Source organism: Apodemus sylvaticus, chromosome 3 (assembly GCF_947179515.1).
Source record: "Apodemus sylvaticus chromosome 3, mApoSyl1.1, whole genome shotgun sequence".
Taxonomy (NCBI): domain Eukaryota; kingdom Metazoa; phylum Chordata; class Mammalia; order Rodentia; family Muridae; genus Apodemus; species Apodemus sylvaticus.
The window spans coordinates 13,499,500-13,520,536 of NC_067474.1; the positions used below are offsets into that span (position 1 = coordinate 13,499,500).

At 37.4% G+C, this 21,037-nt stretch overlaps 1 pseudogene; it reads left to right on the forward strand.

Moving 5' to 3' along the window:
* The first annotated feature begins 11,102 nt into the window (after positions 1-11,102).
* Positions 11,103-13,578, forward strand: LOC127679793 (dipeptidyl peptidase 8-like; annotated as a pseudogene).
* Positions 13,579-21,037: the final 7,459 nt, after the last annotated feature.

Below are 21,037 nucleotides of genomic sequence, written 5' to 3' on the forward strand. Positions count from 1 at the left end.
TCCATCATAGTCTCTGTGAATTCATATGTGTGTCTGTCTTGTCTTGAACATGACTTACACAGATAACCATGTGTTTTTTCAAATATACAGTTCACATATCATACCTCAAAGAAAGGGAAGCAACTCACCTCAAACAGTAGACTGGCAAAATAAGCTGGCAAACTAATAATCTACATCTATGTGATGTCACAGGTACCTGCAGAAAGAATTTACTCACAGATATCAGGTATAGTTGGCTAATGTGAGTTGAAAATCTGACTGCCCTGATGCAAAACAAGATACTACATACATGAGTCCTCTGGTGGGCAAAAGACATTGAATGGATTCTGGCTCTGGAATAGATGTTTCCTGACAGAGATGTATGCTAAATGGTTATGGACACAGTGCTGGACATTCAACAGTGACCAAGGCCAAACCAGGTTTGAGGTAGGAGATCCTGGATGGTGACGTGGTTACCAGAAGTGTCCCTCTTTCCAAGTTTGAATGGCTTCTATGAATTGTGCTATAGTAGAGGAGAGCACCTGCTTGGCTGCAGGAAGCTGGGGTTTTACCACTTTTGAGAGCCTCTGAAAGCTTAGCTAATCTGTGCAGACTTTTTGATTCCTTCTTCTAATAGTGTGAGCTTCTAATTACTAGCGTTTGGCCAGTTACAGCAGGTGCTCATTTCCAATGTCAGCATATTTTGATGTTAGGACTTTGAACAGGCGTGCTTACAAGTTTGTTTTATTTATTTTGTCTTGTAAGTGTTCACTACAGTGTAAACACTACTCTTTCCTTAGAGTCATTTACCATCTCTGGCTCTTAATTTTTTTTGTACCTCTACTTTGGCATAGAACATTGAACCTTGAGAAGAGAGATTTGAGAAAGACATTCCATTTAGGACAGAGTGTTCCAAAATCTTTAACTCTCTGCACATTGCCCAATTGTAGATCTCTGTGTTGGTTCCCATATACTGCAAAAGTTAAGTTTCTCTGATGAGGATTAAGCAATGCCCTCTTTTATGGAACATTGATACTTATAATGCATGGAAGCTTACCCATATCTTTAGAAGTCATTTTGCTATGCTCCTTTAGTGGAATAATAGTAGAAGCATTTACTGTAGGCCAATGACCAATCTAGCCTCTTGTTTGAGGGCACCTTAACAGTGTTGTGTAATGAATGGAATGTGTCTTCAATACAATTGAATAGTGGTTGTCAGAGGCTGTTTCTTTTAGCTTTTCCCTTAAAAGATAACTCCATCTTTTATCAAAAGTAGGCCTTTCTCTTTGTTTCACAATTTTTATGACCAGAAGCTCTGAATGCAATGTACAGGTCTGTCCATATTGCATAGATTCTGTACAATCAGATACCTTTCCAATCAATCTTTTATCTGGTTGTGATAGGGAGCTTCTGTGCATATAGCAGAATTCTCCTAATAAAAACTGTTTCTATACTTGTAAGATGAACAGGATTATTGGGAAGCCTAACCTGAAACTGTATGTAAAATATCCATCCTGTAGTCACCTCTCAGTCCATAGTGGCCACAGCTTACCTCTTGTGATGCACTGATGTGATAAGATGATGAAATATTTTCTAAAATGTCAGGTAAGAATTTGAACACAATCATTTAAATAAATAAAATACATAGAAAGTCTCTAAAATTTCAGGCTGTCAGAAGGCTGATGAGACAAAGTCTCATCTACAAAGTCTCATCTACAAAGATGTAGATTATGGGACATAAACTTGACAGAAAAATGCTAACTGGTATGGCAAACATATATTTTTAAAAAGAACTTTATAACCTTTCAAATTTTAAAATTTGTAACAATTTCCCCTTGAAAGTTGCCATTCTAATGTATGTAGATTCGTTGAGTTTTTTAAAGAACACTAGAATTCAAGATCAATAATTTCATCCTGGTATAAAATTTAAAATGGAAGGAAAAGTGGTATTGAGTGAATATAGCACAGAGAACCACAGGAAATATAATGCATTCTAAAAACTGTTATTCTTTAAAGCAAATCTGATAACAAAGTTAGGAGTCCTTTTCTTCATGTCAGTTTTATCTGTTTCTTGTTTCAGCTAATGACCTATATTCAACCAATTCTTGAGTTGCTAATTTACTATTTTTGCTCAACACTGCAGCGGTTAATTTATATATGAGAAAGGCATTTTCCCTGAAGGAATTTGGATAGGCTTATAAAGTTTTTATCACCAAGCAAATGAAAAAGGGTAAACTCTATCCAAGTCCTGAAACAAAACATTTTTAAATGAAAATTTAAAATGAAAAAGATACAGAAAAATGAAGATATAAACATGCTGCCATGTAAAGTCACTTCTTGCTAGCAAAATTCACAGTAGCCATAATTGACAGGAGAACAGTTATCTGCATCTCTGGGATCAATGTGACTGCTCGTGTGCTAGCATTGCTTTGGTTTTTAGTTGAAATGTTACCTTATTCCAAATATATATGGCTGAATCATTTCTCAAGTATAATGTGATATATTTATATGTTTTCCAACATCTGCACTTGTATCCTGAGCAGACTGAGCAAATACTCGGGTTGTTGTTGAAGGGAACCATTCTGACATCTTGTCAGTATCATTTTGTCAATATGTATAGCCTCATCAAGCACTATAAATCTGACTGATATGTCAGCTAGTCACATCATTTTTAGCAATCCAATTATTCAGACATTTGGAAAAATAGTAAACATCAAATGCAGACAGGTAATAATTACGGCCAGAGTTAGATCAGGATAAAGTGAGAAGAACACACACTGTCCATTTCTTATACATGCAGAGCCATAAGTGTTTTCATCCCTTATGCTATCTCAATCTACCATTAATGAAAAGAAAAAATAAAGCTAGATAAAGCTAGATGGTAGCATCAAAATTCATTTCTACTCAAATAAAAAATAAATCAACACCAATTTTGTGCAATCATCTTTCTCCAAATATATGGAAAAATTCTTTATGTTTTATGAAGCCTACTTTATACCAATACCAGATGATGATATTGCAAAGAGAAAAAGAAAAATCATTGACACTTATTAATAATTAAAAATCTCATCCACAATGAGGTGTTAAAAGGAATTCATCATGTCCTGATGAATCTGATTCCCAGGATGACAATTTTGTTCAGCTCTTGAAAATCAGTTCATGTAACATCCCACTTAACTGCTATAAGAGAAACAGTAACAAGATAATGTCAACAAGTATATAAAATATGGATGACCATATTCAGTACTCATTAATTGTTTCAAAATCATTTGGAAAGGTTGAAATAGAGAACAACCTAGAGCTTGAGAAAGGACATAGAAAGCTTACATTTTCTCAGGAAGAAGGTAAATCAAGAGTATCTTCACTATCTTAGTGCAAAGAAACCAGCCATCCAGCTAGAAATAAAGACATATAACTGTCTCTGTTTGAAGACCTCATTGACCCTATAAAACTTCAAAAATCTTAAAATATCCAAAGCTACCTCAGCAAGTTTGTAGGTACAAGACAAATGTAAAATAAAAATTTTTATTTGTATCTTCAACCACTAAATGTAGTTTAAAAAAACACTAGCATCATTTGCCATCGCTGAAAACATATAATACTTATATATAAACCTAACAAAACACAGCATCTATGTCCTGAGAAATCATAAAACAAATGATATAAACATGTTCAAAGTTCAAGGACTCCAAAGAGGACATGAACAAGCAATATAATTAAATGTTGTTAAAGAATAAAATGAAGTTCATGAAAGCACAAATGGCTGAGTGAAATAATGAGAAAAACTAAAGCTATGAAAACTGCAACATAAAGGTAGAAAAACTAAGGAAAATCCAAACTGAAAGGAAACTGTAAATGAAAAGCTCACCAAGTCGAATTTAAAGCAAAACAAAAACCCTTAGTGGAAAGCCTCATCAACAGAACACACCATGTAAAAGTCAGAATACCAGATCTTGAAAATAAAGTAAAGGAATTGTATCATTCAAAAATAAAGTTTTCACTCAGCAATTAAAAGCAATGAATTCATGAAATTCTTAGGCAAATGGTTGGAACTGGAAAATATCCTAAGTGAGGTAACCCAATCATAAAAGAACACACATGGAAAGCAGTCACTAATAAGTGGATATTAGCCCAGAAGCTCTGAATACCCAAGACACAATTCACATATCAAATGATTCCCAAGAAGAAGGAAGGAGAGGGCCCTGGTCCAGGAAAGGCTTGATTCAACAATGTAGGGGATTACCAGAACAAAGAAGTGGGAGGGGGTTGATTAGGGAACTAGAGAAGAGAAGAGGGCTTGTGGTACTTATGGGGAGGGGGGAAACTGGAAAGCAGAAATCATTTGGAATGTAATCAAAGAATATAGAAAAGAAAAAAAAGAAAAAAACAATAAAAAACAACAAAAAAAATATAAAGTTTTCAAAATTCATGAACAGAATATGCAAAAGTTCTTACATATTCTTTGAAACTGTTGAAAAAGCAAATCATGAACTAAGGGCATGCAAGAAGGAAGATTTCCAGGTCAAAAACACCCAATAGACAGTCAATAAAAGTTATAAAAGAAAACTTCCCAAATCCAGTGGGAGATATGTCATTCAAATACAGAAGAAAAATATCTCTGATGACATTCTAATATACTCATCAGAGAAGGTTCCTCCTACAGCAGACAGGACATACACAGAGACCCACAGCCAAACATTACATGGAGAGAGAGCCTAGATGGAAGGTGTTCATTAAATTCTCACCTCTGAGCTCAGGAAGTCCCTTGGAAGAGGAAGTAGAAAGTTTGTAAGATCCAGAAGGGATGGAGGACACCAAGCTAACAAGGCCTCAGAATCAATGTGTGTCTGAATAATGACAAAAATAAATAAATAACAAACCCTCAATGCTATAATATAGTTAAAAATACTCAACAACAGAACAAATATCAAATATTGAAGGTAACAGAGGAGGAAGTAAAGAAATACATTAAAAAGGCCCATCAGGAATAACAGCTGATTTCTGAACTTAAATTTTAAGGGCCAGAAGAACTTGGAACAAGATGACAAGACCTGAAATAGTGCAGATGCCAACACAGACTCCCTTACTAGCAAACCATTCCATTATAATTAATGGAGAAAGAAAATCTTTTAATGATAAAAACAAACCAAAGAAATTCCTTTTGGCAAGATGGTCATTTTTACTATATTAATCCTGCCAATCCACGTGCATGGAAGATTTTTCCATTTTCTGAGGTCTTCTTTGATTTCCTTCTCCAGAGACCTGAAGTTCTTCTCATAAAGACCTTTTACATGTTTGGTTAGAGTGCCACCAAGATACTTTGTATTGTTTGTGGCTATTGTGAAGAGCGTCATTTCCCTAATTTCTTTCTCAGCATGCTTATCCTTTGAGTATATGAAGGCTACTGATTTGCTTAGTTGAATTTATAACCAGCCACTTTGCTGAAGTTGTTTATCAGCTATAGAAGTTCTCAGGTGGAGTTTTTGTGTCACTTCAGTAGACTATTATCTGCAAATAGTGATAGTTTGACTTCTTTCTTTCCAATTTGTATCCCTTTGACCTCCTTATGTTGTCTAATTGCTCTAGCTAGAACTTGAAGTACTATATTGAAAAGATATGGAAAGAGGGGGGAAGCCTTGTCTAGTCCCCGATTTTAGTGGGATTGCTTCAAGTTTCTCTCCATTTAGTTTGATGTTGGTTACCAGTTTGCTGTAGAATGCTTTTACTATATTTATGTATGGGCCTTGAATTCCTGTTCTTTCTAAGACTTTTAACATGAAAGGATGCTGAATTTTGTCAAATGCTTTTTCAGCGTCTAATGAAATGACCATGTGTTTTTTTTTTCTTTGAATGTAGTGGACTGCATTGATGGATTTCTGTATATTGAACCATCCCTGCATCCCTGGGATGAAGCCTACTTGGCCATGGTGAATAAGCATTTTGATGTGTTCTTGGATTTGGTTGGCAAGAATTTTACTGAGTATTTTTGCATTGATATTCATTAGGAAAAATAGTCTGAAGTTCTCTTTCTTTGCTGGATCTTTGTGTGGTTTTGGTACTTTCTACCTCCTCTTCTAATAGATTCCCTGTGCTCGGAGGGGAGAATTTAATGAACACCTTCTATCTAGACTCTCTCCATGTAATGTTTGGCTGTGGGTCTCTGTTTATGTCCTGTCTGCTGTGAGAGGGGGCTTCTCTGATGAGTATATCAGAATGTCATTAGAGATATTTTACTGAAAAAACATTTTTAGGATAGTAGTGTTCGGTTTTACACTATTTATCATGGTTATCTAGTCTCTGGCTCTTGGTCACCTGAGCAGTATTGAGTATGAGCTCCATTGTGTAGAGTGGGCCTTAAGTCATATTAGACATTGGTTGACTACTCTCATAAGTTCTGTGCCTCAACATCTGCTGTGATAGCATATAATATAGGTCAAAATTTTGTGGCTAACTTGGTGTTTGTATTTTTCCTTTGGTAGCCTAGAGAGTAGGTTACTGTGCCAATGATGCTAGAACATAGGAGTGAAGGCTTTATGTAGGTGACAGCTTAACCTCTCAGGCTCAATGAGTTGTGTAGATGTTGTCCTTGGCAATGGGGTCCTACTGTCAATCCATTGTTTTAACAGCCTGGTTGTTTGGGGACATCCAGTTTGCTCATTTCCATTTGTTGAAGATGTTGTCTTTTTCCCAATGTGCATTTCTGGCTTTACAGTATCATATATCTTATAGGTGTGTAGATTTATGTTTTTGGTTTTCAGTTCAATTTCAGTGAGCAACATGTCTGTTTTTATGCCAACATCATGTGATTTTTATGAAGATCAGATAGATGATAGATAGGTAGATAGATAGATAGATAGATAGATAGATAGATAGATAGATAGATACAGAGATGAAAATAAAGGTAGATATCACACACACATAAATATATTCAGATACTAAGGCTGTAGATATTGAGTCATGATTTTCATCCTTACTGGAACAGGAACCAGGAAATGCAGGGGGGTTAGCATGGGAGAGATACAGAGTGGAGACAGAGACCATAAAGATTTCCTGGATTCAGACTTTGGAGACCAGCATTGGAGTGCAGATCTAACTTTATTGTTCAGTACAATAAACTTAAAAACATTTTTTCAGCTAATCATCATGCAGTTACACAATCAAGGGCCAAACAGGGCATTATATCCACTGTCCTGGCAAATCTAATTTGCTTGCCCATGACTCTGCAGGGAAGGAGGTTGATCAACAGAGGGTGATATTTTTTAGATTGTGTAGTGTGTATAGCAGATCAAGACTCCTTGAGGAGTTTCAGGAGCCTGTGGTTCTTTCTTCTCCATCCCACTCCTTCCATTACCCATAGTCACCCTCCCCTTCTTTCTTTATTTCAAGGCTGAGTACTTCTAATAAAAGGGATTTGGCATGGAGTTGCTGAGCCCTTGTATGTCTAATGGCCCAGATTATGAAAAACACAATTCTGCCTTCAACAAGAATTGTAGCATAAATGAAAAGGTTTGCAGAGGAAGCAAAGAAGGGTAATTTTGACCCTATGTCCATAAAGAATTGAGGCATTTGGTCCAAAGGAATAAGATCTACATGAGCAGCACTAATGGTGACAATATTTTGATGCAGCTGATGCAAGAAAGAAATGAGTAACTCCATGTTCCAATTCTATAGCTATGCTGTCATTTTAGTGCTGCCTTACTATTAAGATGTGTTTGATATTGTGTTAAGCAGACATGGGGATAATGTGGATCACAATTATTTTGAGCAAGATCCCATAGATTATTAACATCATCCTCTAAAGGCCCCACTTGATGGTGCTTTAGATAAACAGTTTCAGGTAAACATACCCATTTGCAAGAGCTGGTTTACCTGAAACTGTTTATCTAAAGCAGACCCATTGAAGTTGAGATATTGTTAAGTACAGAGGCCATCTGCACAGAAATTTTGTTATGTCTGTAACTGCCATGCCTGTGGATGTAGCAACAGAGAGCCCACCATTATGACATCAATAATGGCAGATACGCCAAAATATCTTCTGTAGCAATGTAAGGAAGGGGCATGGTCAGAAGCCATCAGTGGCATTTATAGGAAACCATATTAGTAGTGGTTCCGGGGGGAGCATAATAGTGTCTTCATTCATTGGATCCCAACAGTGGAAAAGAGTTCAGTTAATCTCTGAACAATTTAACTTAGTAATAGAAGTTTTGCTCTTGATCTAGGTCAGAAAGAAAAAAGATCTCACTTGTGGGTGCCCAGTACAGCAGGTAGACCAATGACTCTCTGGAAAAGGTGTGGCATGATTTCTTTCAAAGAGAGAGTCAAAAACAGCCACCTTGAATAGAGATGAATAATCCAAATAATCCAAACACCACCAGGAGCCTCAGAACTACAGACAGTCTGAGACTGATCAAAGAGGCTAGTAATCATCTAACTGTGGGTCTCATTGGAAAAAGTAATGCAGAGTTTGGTCAAACACATTAAGAAATTCTTGGCCCCAGAGTGCCACCTAGGAGAGCAGCAGTACTTGCAAGTCAGTTGAGTGACAGCCCATTGGTTGCCCAATCTGAAGAAAGATACCAACCTCCCATAGAGATTACATGAGTCACATAGAGAGGAGACCTCTGGGGGAGCAAAATAAATAGAGTTGGTAAAAAGGGAGGAGTTCCTTGGGGATAACAGAAAAGTTCTATTAATGCTTGCTATGGAAACATTTATAAAAGAGGGATCATAATCTATGAATGGGACACAATTTGGGACAGTCCAACATCCCTGGGGCTCATGTTACCAATTCAATTAGAGAAATCACCTACTATCATTTTAGCTAGAGTAATGAAGTCTAGGGGACAAACAGTTTCATTCAGGCAAAATCTCACCAGGTCCTTTGTAAGAGAGTATGAACCATTAAAGTCTACATTTAGGGTGGAATTAACTGGGAAAGGGTTCTCTCCCATTAGCCGATTATTGCTGACATTACAGGGAGTCTGGGATCCCAACTCAGTGAGTATTACCAATAGATTTCCCACTACTGCCTATAAAAGGGAAGCAGCTTGTGTCTATGAGTTGGATGCTATAATGGCCCACATGAGCAAAAATAAGGTAGAGACAGGCTAAGGAAATGATGCAGCAACTTGGCAGAATAAAGACCAGTCATCTGTACTATCTGTCCATCATAGTTTTGTCTGTTTAATATTTATTCAATAAGCCTTCATTTTATGATTTATTAATATAAAAGAATTGGTATTTGTGTTTTAGTTGAAAACTTACCCAAAAATAATTTGAAATACTCTGCAAACTGGCTTTTAGAATGCCCGCTAAGACAGAAATTGACTTTCTTGAGGCATCTCCTGTCCCTTCATCTTTTCATAATTGTGCTTCCAAGTCTCTCCTTTTAACTGCTGCAGTTAGCATGTTTTCCTGAGATGATCTACCCAAACACTACAACATAAGCAAAGATGTATCTAAAATAAAGTAGAAACATTAACAAAGGACTGCAGAGGTGAAAATGATTAAGAGAAGTAGGTGTCTATGTCCCAGAATCATAAGGAGATCAGCACTCCTAAGCCTTTCACATCAGCAAGCTACTTTCCTTGAACTTTGTTTCCACTTTTGTATGTTCTTGTTTATATGTGCATTGCCTATTTTGATATCTCATAATACAATAAATTGCACACAGAGAACATAAGAAAATTGTAAATAAGTTTACAAAGGATTAAATGAAAGAAAAGTATTAACTATTGCCCATGTTCACTACCAATTAAGTAGGGAGTGAAATATGAATCAAATAATGTAGAAATGCATATGTATTTTAGAGAAAATATAGTCTCTGAATGCATACAGAATTCAGAATTTCCACCCAGAGAATCCTGGACCAGATTCCTTCAAGATGTCAAGCTTGTTCTGCAATGTCCTTAGTTCCTTGTGTGCCTGGCTTTTCTAAATGGGAAAGTGACCCTACCTGCCATGCCCTATACCACATACAATCACGTAGTGAGGGCAACAGCTTTCCTCTGATAATATCACTGATAATCTGATAATCACATCTAAATTTCACTGAACATTTGATTTCACACAATTTCTGTCTATACCATAAAGGATGTTTAGGTTTCTATTGAGAACTACTTGAAAAGAAAGGACTGTAGAATCCACTTAAGACACTAAACTTTTAAATAATATTGTATATGAAGTCAGGTCACAGGAGTTCAGTGAAGACAGTTTCAAAAAGGCTATCCATCTAAATACTGAAAATGAAATGTATGAAAAGTTATGTGACTTTTTTCTTGTCTCTAGGGCTTTCTTTCTGTGTAAGATTTTTCTATCTCTGTTGATAAGCTGACACAATTTTCACTGTGTCCCTTCCTCTCCACAATCACTTGTCAGTTTGAAATATTGGGTTTTATGTAAACAGTTTCTAGGGGCAGGGGCAAACAGCTTCACAAAAAAATTATAAGGCACTGCTTGATTATTTTAGATTATGTTGAATTGTGGTGGATTGAAAAGAAAAGAAAAGAAAAGAAAAGGAAAGAAAAAAGAAAGGTCATCAAAACTGAAGAGTATTTTATAACATTCTAATGATGAGGGCAAAAATGCTGTCTTTTCTAATGTATTGTTTCTAAATATGCATCCCTAGGAATACTAAAATCATGGAAGCCTATGTCTTTGTCCACTTTCAAAAAAATAAGAAAATTACCGTCTATTCACATGAGATCAAACTGATTCTTCACCGTTCCTGCTTGCTTGCTGTCATAAATCTGTTGGAAACTGCAACTTGGGCCCAAATCATATATGAAATAATTTTCACACACAAAATTTGAAACAAATGTTTGTATTCATAGTAAAATGAAAAACACAGCCTTTATTATTCAGTAGTCTCAAAACACATAAAAATCATACTGTTTGTCCACTGCCTGGGTGCCACCGGGACAGCCCAACAGGAGGTAGGCCCACTCAGGCCATCTATGCGGGCACAGGGGATGGATTGGATGGTTGAAAAAAAGGAAAGATTCCTGTCAGAAGAGATCAGGATGAATGGAGAGATCTGTGCTTAAAGTTGGGTCAAGTGAAAATGATCTCTTGGAAAGTAGAAGAGAACTGAGCAGATGAAAATACCATAAGGAAGATGGAACATGGCAGCAGCAATGGAAACAGAGCACCTGGGTGTCAAGGTATTTGACACTGCGGAGTGTGAGGAGGAAATGGTGAATCACAGAACAGGCCCAAACTGGAGCTGTTTTATGTTGAACGGTATTTCTGGAGTCAGCTGAAAAAGCTGCTTGATACCAGAAAATACCATGACTACATGATGGCTAAGGTGACACATGATTTTGTTTGTAAAGAGGACAGATCCAGATGGGCCTTACTCTGACAGGGTCTATTATATTGCCATGTCTGGTGAGAACAGATCAAATACGCTATTTTATTCTGAAATCCCTAAAACCATCAACAGAGTAGCAGTCTTAACGCTTTTTTGGAAGCCTCTTTTGGATCTTTTTTAGGAGACACTAGACTATGGGATGTATTCTAGAGAAGAAGAACTATTCAAGAGAAAGAAAGTGCATCAAGACTGTGGGAATCTCAGTTTAGGATTACCATCCAGGAAGCAGAACAGTCCTGTTTCAAGCTGGTTGCAGTATTAAACATATCAAAGATGGAGGACTACATGAATTTACACAACAACCTTTACAGCCCAACTTAGAGGAAACTAATTGTCCCAATATGCAAATGGATCCAAAATAATTCCCCGCTAACCCAGACTGGATAGCTTTTACTCACAGGAATGATATTTAGATATCGAACCTCATAAACAGAGAAGAATGGAGGATCACCTATGTGCACAATGAACTAGCCAAAATGGAAAAGGATCCCAGGTCAGCTGGTGTTGCCAGATTTGTTCTTCAAGAAGAGTTTGACAGATACTCTGGTGGTATCCCCAAGCTGAAAGAACTCCTAGTGGTGTAAAAATTCTTAGAATTCTCTATGAAGAAAATGATGAATCTGAGGTGGAGATTATTCATGTTGAAGTAGGGATTATAGATGTTAAAGATAAAGAGCTGGTTCAACCTTTTGAGATTCTGTTTGAAGGAATTGGATATATTGCCAGAGCAGGATGGACTCCAGAGGGAGTTCTAGACTGTTCTCAGACTCACCAGCAGATAGTTCTGTTCTACACTGAGTTATTCCTCCCAGTAAAAGATGATGCCATAACATAGACAGACAGAGACTCATACAGTCAGTTTCCGGCTCTGTGACACCACTGATCATCTATGAAGAAGCAACAGACATCTGGATAATTATCCATGATATTTTTTCATGGTTTTCCTCAAACTCATAAAAATGAAATTGAGTTTATTCTTGACTCTGAATGCAAAACAGATTTTCATCATCTGTATAAAATCACATCCATTTTAAAAGAGAGCAAATATAAATGGACCAGTGGTGGACTACCTGCCCCTAGTGATTTCAAGTGTCCTATCAAAGAGAAATAGCAATTGCCAATAGTGAATGGGAAATATTTGACTGGCATAGATCTAATATCTGGGTAGCCTGAAAGCTGGTGTACTTTGAAGACACCAAAGCATCATCTGTATGTGACCAGTTATGCAAACTCTGGCAAAGTGGTGAGTCTGACTGCTGCCTCAGGCAGCATTGTGACTTCTTCATAAGTAAGTACAGCAACCAGAAGAATCCATACTGTGTGTCCCTCTACAAACTCTCAACTCCTGATGATGACCCAGTTCATAAAACAAATAAATTTTGAGCCACCATTTTGGATTCAGCAGGTCCTCTTCTTGACTCTACCCATCCAGAATTTTTTTCTTTTGAAAGTACTACTGGATTTATACTGTATGGAATGTTGTATAAGCCTCATGACCTACCATCTGGAAAGAAATACCCCACTGTACTCTTCATATATGGTGGTCCCCAGGTGCAGCTTGTGAACAATCAGTTTAAAGGAGTCAAATGCTTCTGCCTGAACACCCTGGTCTCCCTGGATTATGTGGTTGTGGTGATAGACAACAGGGAATCCTGACACCCAGGCCTTAAATTTAAAGGTGTCTTTAAATATGAAATGGGTCAAATAGAAATTAATGATCAAGTAGAAGGACTCCAGAAGCTAGCATCTCAGTATGGCTTCATTGACTTGGATCTAGTGGGAATCCACAGCTGGTCCTTTGGCAGCTAGCTCTCCCTGATTGCATGAATGCAGTGGTCAGATATCTTCCAGGTTGCTATTGCTGGGGTCCCTGTCACTCTGTGGATGCTCTATGATACAGAAAACATGGAGCACTATCTGGGTCACCCTGACCAGAATGAACAGGGCTATTACTTAGGATCTATGGCTATGCAAGTGGAGGAGTTCCCCTCAGAACCAAACTATTTACTCCTCTTGCACAGGTTCTTAGATGAGAATGTTCACTTTGCACATACCAGTATATTGCTGAGTATTTTAGAGAGGGCTAGAAAGCCATATGACTTATAGATATACCTCAAGAGAGTGACAGCATTGGAGTTCCTGAGTCTGGAGAAGACTATGAACTGTACCTGCTCCACTACCTTCAGGAAAACCTTGGATCATGTATTGCTGCTCTAAAAGTGATATAACTCTGACTCGTGTGGAACTTGGTGTACATTGTCTAACCAAACAAGAAGGGTTAGTCAGTAGAGAAGCCAGAGTTGATGATCCGACTTTTGTACCTGACACATGAGATCTACTTCTGAAAGTAAATTTGATGCCATGCAGAAATCTGTAGTACATGGATAGTAATCTAATACCTTAACCATGCACATAGAATTGAGTGACATGTTCCCAAGGGATTGAACAGTACCTGAGGATGCTGAATGAATATAGGCACCAGTGCCACATATTTATACTAGCCTACTTTCACTTTACTAGCAGTATAGGCCTCTTGGACCTAACGAGTGGACTTTACAGTATACTCATGATAGTATATGATAGTAGTAGTGATTGGTTTGGTTCAGTTCCAGGATCTCTGACTAGTTATGGATTTGACAGCACTTATGTCTAATTGAATAACTTATGCTTCAATACTTGGGGTGTGCCCAGCTTGTCATGAACTAAATACTCTTAAGCTTATGACTTTCCCAGTTATTAATAATTCTGCAAGGATAACTTATTGGCCTTCTACTTGGTTGGGCTCTGGCCAGTTTTTTAACCAATTTAAACAGCATCTAGTGTAAGTAATTCTCCTTTTGCTCTGACAGTGTGATGGAGTAGAATTTTCTTTCATATAAAGACAAGTAAATATGTATCATGAGTTTTATCAGAAGTCTCAAGGTGTTGACAATTATAGGCAAAAAATTTAAACAAATTATATGAGAGCTTAGAAATTAGCAGGCAAGTTTTTTTCCTCCCTTTAGAAACAAAACATGTACACATTTACTTGTATTCTGAAAATACAATGGTACCATTTCCATTTGTCCTTTCCTTAATTAAAGTGTTCCCTAGTTTCCAGGAGGTAAAAGGATTACAGTGGGAAGGGGGAGACTCTGTTTCAAGGAGTGACCAGGAAAGACCTAGTAGCAAGGCTCTGCTTAGGAACTGAGCAGAAATAGTTCACCAGGAATACTCATGAGAAAAACCAGGGTAAATGTAAACCCAAAGTGGCTGGTAACCAAAGCCAGGTGTCAAGCTTTGCCAGCACAGCTATGGGGACAACCTTTGGAGTGGTTACTTTTATAATTCCAGCTTTTTGGATTTTTCCCTTTTAACTTTAAAAACCTTACAAATCTAAACTTTAACATTTTTCATTTGAATGTAATTTAGATATCACTAGTTTAAAATAAAAATATTTCCAGACCACTTCTTTGCCATAAGCTAATCCCTTACAAACTTTGGCACTCTTTGTGTTAGAAGCCTATCAACAGTTGTGTTGCTCCGCCATATTACTCTGCTGCTCCAGCCTTCCTGCTTGGCTGTGGAGGGATGCATGAGGTTCCAAGTGCTGGCTGCCACCTGCCTGTAGGCCCTCCAGGAGTAGATGGGTCCCACTGTAGCCAGACACCTGTCAGCTTGACCCTCATTAATCACAAACCCCAGTGTGTAGACAGTTACCATAACTTAAAAATCACTCCAAGGAAAGTCACTGTGTTTCTTTCTCACTGCCACATCAGGTCACTTTCCAAGAGAGCACAGAGAAGAGAGGGACTGCCAGAGTAGAGGTGGGTGCTTTGGCAAGCCTAGAGAAAAATGGCAGGTGACCTGGGGCTTCTGTCCTGGGGAGGGCTGAGTTTTCCAGCTGTGTATTTATGTTGTATGATAGATCCTACACTTTACTTATTGTCTATTTTGACTTTCATGCTATGACATTTTCTCATGCCAAAATTAGTTTATATTTTTCAACTTAAACTGATTTGAGTAACTTTCCTTCCCCCCAAAAAGAAAAAATAAATCATAAATCATACTGTTGAAAAAGTCACAGATGAGTCAAACTTAGCAGTGTAGGAATAATGAATAGTTAGTGGCTTCTTTTTCTATTCATGTGGTGGGATTCTATTCAGAAAATGCTGATGAATATGAATATGACCTTTAAAGAAAGGATCAGTGATCCCTAATTATACCTAAGAGCATAGAACTTCAAAAGAGCTTTAAGATGATTGGCAGATCACATCCCAGAGTATCCAGATTTTGCAGTTCCTATGATCCCTCTCCTACTCACCATTTGCTAATATTCTAAATATGCTACAGTAGATGCTATTTAGTAAACTGTTTTGGAGAAAGTTTTATACTCTGAGAAGATATTAAAGATTTTAAAGTTCATCAATAATATGTAAGGTGCTAAACTTAATTGCCACTGTATGAGATTAATTACAGTCACACAAATTCATGAAGAGCTATGGGAGTTCCCACAGACTATTTGCAACAGACTTCTAGAAAAGTGTAGCTTGAAAAGGGTCCACTAACCAGCAGGCTTAAACTTCACTTTCAACAGATCAAAACATTCCAACAAGGAGAAGTAGAATTAAATTTTTCTTAGTCAGGACCAATAAGGGGTAGGGACAGAATGGAAATCTCTCCCAAACTGTTCTTCCCTCTGTTGTCAGTCACTCCTGTATTGATAGGATTGGCCTAGGAAAGCCAATGCATTTTTTACATAGAAGGATGGGTTGATAACGTGTTAAGGAAATACCAATAAAAGTATGTGCCAGGAAAGACAAGAAACCTAGCTAGTCTCCAATGCTAGAAATTTTTATTCAACCTTTTAATAATTAATAGTCGCAACCACTCTTTTATTTCTTTACAGTATATGAGTTAATGGTCTATTGATCTTGTTTATCTTCTTAAAGAACAAACTCAAAAGAACCTTAAAAGACTATAGAAAGTCACTGTGTTGAACATTACTATCTAGAGTTTTAGAATGCCACATTTATCTGGCTAAATAACATCTTTAAACATCTCCAACCCAAACCTGGGATTTCCTTTCAAAGTTTGGTGTCCTCTTACCAGTGCAGATTCTAGGAAGTGACTTGGAGTCTGTTATGTTGTCTCCTAGACATCTGCTCCTCTGCATTTTTGAGCAGTTAACTCATTACTATGAAGTCATAGCACTTCAACAACAACACCCTTGCCTCCAAGTACATGTAGAATTCATCCACCGTAATCTTCATCACACTGACAACTTCATCTAAGTTATAGGTTTTATTTTTCATTTTGGCCCTTTGATATCTTATTAACTCTGAAATCTTCCAAAATCAATTATTTTGTCTCCTAAAGTAAGCAAAAAATGGAAGAGTTCTCTTATTCTATATACTATAAAAAGAAAATTCCAGCATTTAGAAACATGTTTAATTCTTTATGAGACATCTCACTTTTCATAAGCACAAGAAGTGGATGGTTTTATTTGTATTATAGGGTTATTTTATTTCATGGAAATTGAACCACAACAATTTTTATCTTTTTCTGAGTAGATTTTAGTTTTGTAAATAATTCCTAGTTCAATCAATTATATGTATAATTAGTCATATGGTAACTCTGCTATTGTGGCCATTGGAGAGTTTAAACATGTTAAAATCATGTTAAATCCCCTTCAGAAAACAGCAAGCCTCCAAGAGATAACTGCCGAACAGGGCAAAACAAGATACAATAAGACAAGGCAAAAGTGCTGCTATTAAGGCTAGACAAGGCAACCTAATAGGAGAAAAAGAATCTCAGGAGCGGGCGAAAGAATCAGACATACCTACTCCCATTGCTACAAATACAAGTGAAATGCCAAACTAACCAAACTAACAGCCATAACATAACACAGAAAACCAGCTGCACATCCATGCAGGCCCTACGTTTTCCAGTTGAGACTCTGGGAGAACAAGTGAGCTCTGATTAGTAATTCAGTGGGCTATGTTCTCCTGGTGTCCTCTATTCCAGTGACTCATACAACACCCCTTCCTGCCCCCCCCAAAAAAAAACTTCCCTGGGTTCCCTGAGCTCCGAGGAGAAGGATCCAAAGGAGACCGATAATTTAGACTCTCTCTTTCTATCATTCCCTCCTCTTTCTCTATCTCTGCATAATATCTGGCTATGGGTTTCTATATCTGTTCCCCTCTGCTGCTGGAGGAGGAAGCCTCTTTGCTGAAGACTGAACAAAACATTCTTTTATGAGTATAGCAGAATATAGGATTCGTTTCACTGATTTTTTTAAATGGTGCATAGTTCTGTCCTAGGTCATTGGGATATCCTGTCTCTAGTTTCATTGCCCAAGCACATATTGTAGTCTGGGTTGATTTTGTTTCTTAATCCACTTAATCCACTAACTTATGTTGCCTTGACTTGAAAGTTGAGGTCATTGATATTTAACATTACTGAAACGTGTGTATAGATTATTGTCATTGGGCTTTTGTTTGATTGATTAGTTGACTGACTGATTGGTCATATTTCATGTTTCATCAATTATAGATTTATTCATTTTTGTACCCTTGTGACTATAGTTATTCATTTCTTTGACATTTGCACCTAGTATTCAGCTACTTTTTATACACTGTTCAAAGCAAGAGCTATTAGGCACAATGTGATTGGACAAACTGTGACTTTTAAACTGATTAGTCTTTAGGGAATGAGGTGGCAAAGCCTTCCCTTGTCTGTAGGTGGCCAACAGTTGAGGAATGTGCCTATATGCTCTGGGCCCGGGCCTCTCCCACCCTCAGATTGTTGGTCCCCCCACCACCCCAGTGGTCTGAGGAATGTAATTACCCTCTACCTTCCAGAGGGGAGGGGTGCCTATGTGCTCTATGACCTTTCCCTTCCAGGAGACAAGTGGTCTGGTGAAATTTTCCAAAGTTCCTGAGCTAAGTTTTTCACTAAATGCTTAATGATAAAAGCCCTAAAGAAAATAGGACTGTTAAGAACATAACATAATAAAAGTTATATATGTGAAAAAAATCAGCCATCATCACGATAAATGGGTAAAGAACTTGAATCAATCCTCTGGAAAACAGGACTGAGTCAGAGCTAGCCACTCCTCACTCCCCTTAAGTATTATGCTCATAGCAATAGTAAAATTGCTCAAGCAGCAGTAAAATAATAGAGGGAAATTAAAGGCATATGAATAGAAAAAGAAGTTAAAATATCCTTATGTATGATCTGAATTTATGTTTGAACTTTTAGTAATTTTTTGTAAAAAGAAAATTCCTTGGAAAAGCCATGTGCTTTCCTCCCCGAGAAAAGGTATAAAGAACTAAGAATGATTACATTACATGGCATTGCATTAAGGAAGTAGAGGGCAAGATTAGGAGGAGGAGGAGGAAGAAGAGCTGAGTAGAGTAACAAATCAAGAGAGCGCATAGTCTAATAGGTTTCCACCTTTTATTTTTTTCCTTAAAATAAAGAATTAGAATCCCTTTTTTTCTTAAACTGTCTCTTTCTTTTCTCCTCCTACAAGTAACTTTCTGTAGCTGACAACTAAGTAAATAACCTCTCTCAGCCTTAGGGCCTGGAGCACAAAGGACCCATAGAATAAAAGAACAAAAGGGCCTTTCTACATAATCCCCTGCTTTGAAGGAGCAGGTGTTAATTGAACAAAAGCCTGCAGCTTCTGGCTTCAGAGTAAATTCAATTTAAAATAGGTAACCTTTATTATTTTTTTTTTTTAAAAAAAGCAATCCTAATTTCTAAAATGTCTAGTCCCCACCTGAGCTCTTTCCCCTTGGCTTCAAGAGAGAACCAGAGCCCTGGAGTTGGCCTCGAGCACTCCCCAGTTCTGAAAGAGTGGTCAGAATAAACAAATCTTGCACTTAAAGTCAGTTTTGTCAAATATTGGATCACAGAGAAGGCAAAATAATTGAGACATATAGACTTATAATTAGAGGACAAAACAGTCTGGGCAACTACAGTATAGCACAGAAATGATAACAGTTGAGTACAAATTGCCACGGGGAAGTTGCTTGCAGGAGGCAAGTGACAGTATTAGGACAGCCCTACAGACTGGACTAGGAACAAAGTTCAGTGGTACATTGCTTATCCTGTAAGCACAAGGCCTGTGTGTGCTTAATCTGTAGAACATGTTTTGTTTTGTTTTGTTGTTTTGTTTTAAAGCTAAGTATGGTAGTGTGTGTTGTCAATCTCAGGAGTATAGGGGAAACAGAGAGAGATCCCTGGGGATTGCTGAGTAGCCAATCACCTTACTTGCTGATCATTGGGCCAGTGAAAGATCATCTAAAAAAATACCCAAGCTGCACTCGCATTCATGTACACACACAGTAGACCCACACACACATGAACATGCACACACACATAGATACACACACACAATACATTGAAATAAGGAATTATTGTAAAGTCAGTTTGTGGAAAGTAGAAACAAAGAAAGTAGAAATTTAACTGTAACCTGACAAAGCAAATGTTTGGAGGCTTGAGTAAGAAAGGCATAGAGGACAGCTCTGAGGATTCTAAGGAACTTCAGAAATGTCAACAGGGACAGCAATGACTGGGTAACAAGAGTTTGTGCCCACATATTATCTTCAAAAATGTGAAAAGAAATAGAAATAATAAAGATATAAACAAAAATCATGACATGTAAAATAATTATCAAAGCTGAATGTTTAAAAATTGTTTTTAAAGTAAGGACAATTCAAATGGAGAAGCAAAAAATATAACCAGGAAAGAGAGAGGTAAGAAGAGCATGAGGAGCACCATATACTAGTCATTGAACACTAAAAAAGAGGGCAAGGGTCTCAAGTTGGAGCAGTCTGCAGCCTCCTGCCTGGGGAGACCATGGAGAAACTCCTGAGTTTACTTAGTAAAGGTTACTAGGTGCTGGGAAAGAAATGCCTTTCCAGGGAAGCAACTCCTCCCCCCTGCCTCACCCCCTCATGCCTTCTCCAGAAATGTTTCCTTATCTTTCTTCCTTTCTTATAAGACAGTATCCATCTACATTTGTCTGGCTTGCTCCTTTTTGCTCATTTCCTCCCAGATGCTGCTGTTTCAGGGAACTTTTCTCAAGTGAACTCAGCTGTCTGAGTCTCTTCCAAGGGCACCCCTCCCCTTCACTCTTTTTTCCATATCAGTCCTCAATTTGGTACTTTTTCCTCCAAGGGATGTGACAGAAGTTGTTACCACACTTTCATTGTTCTATGGAATCAACACTTTTTGCCACTGTAGAAATCTTAAAATCCATAGACTTAAAAGTAAACATACTCATTCATTTAAAAGTTAATAATTTCTAAAAGTCATGATTATTTTCCACCATGACTTGCCTGTGCTGTTCTAAGGCTTATCTAGTTCTAGTCTGTACTATGTCCCTTGCATATACTGTACAACTGTACACTGCTGTGTGTCTCTTCCACCTCCACAGTCTGTGTTGTTAGTTCATAACTAGATACTGCCCAAGAAATGTTTATTTATATTAAGGAGAAGCATATATCTCTGTAGACCACTTGAAATGTCTTATAGCACAGAAAAGTCTTTTATGCTTCTTTCCATTCTATTGAAACATCATAAAAGTTAATATGTTGTTGAGTCCTGGCTATTATCTAATAGACTATCAGTTCTGATGTGTTTCCATCATCTCAAAATAATAACAAGAAAAGTTATTATGTATCTATTTCACATTAG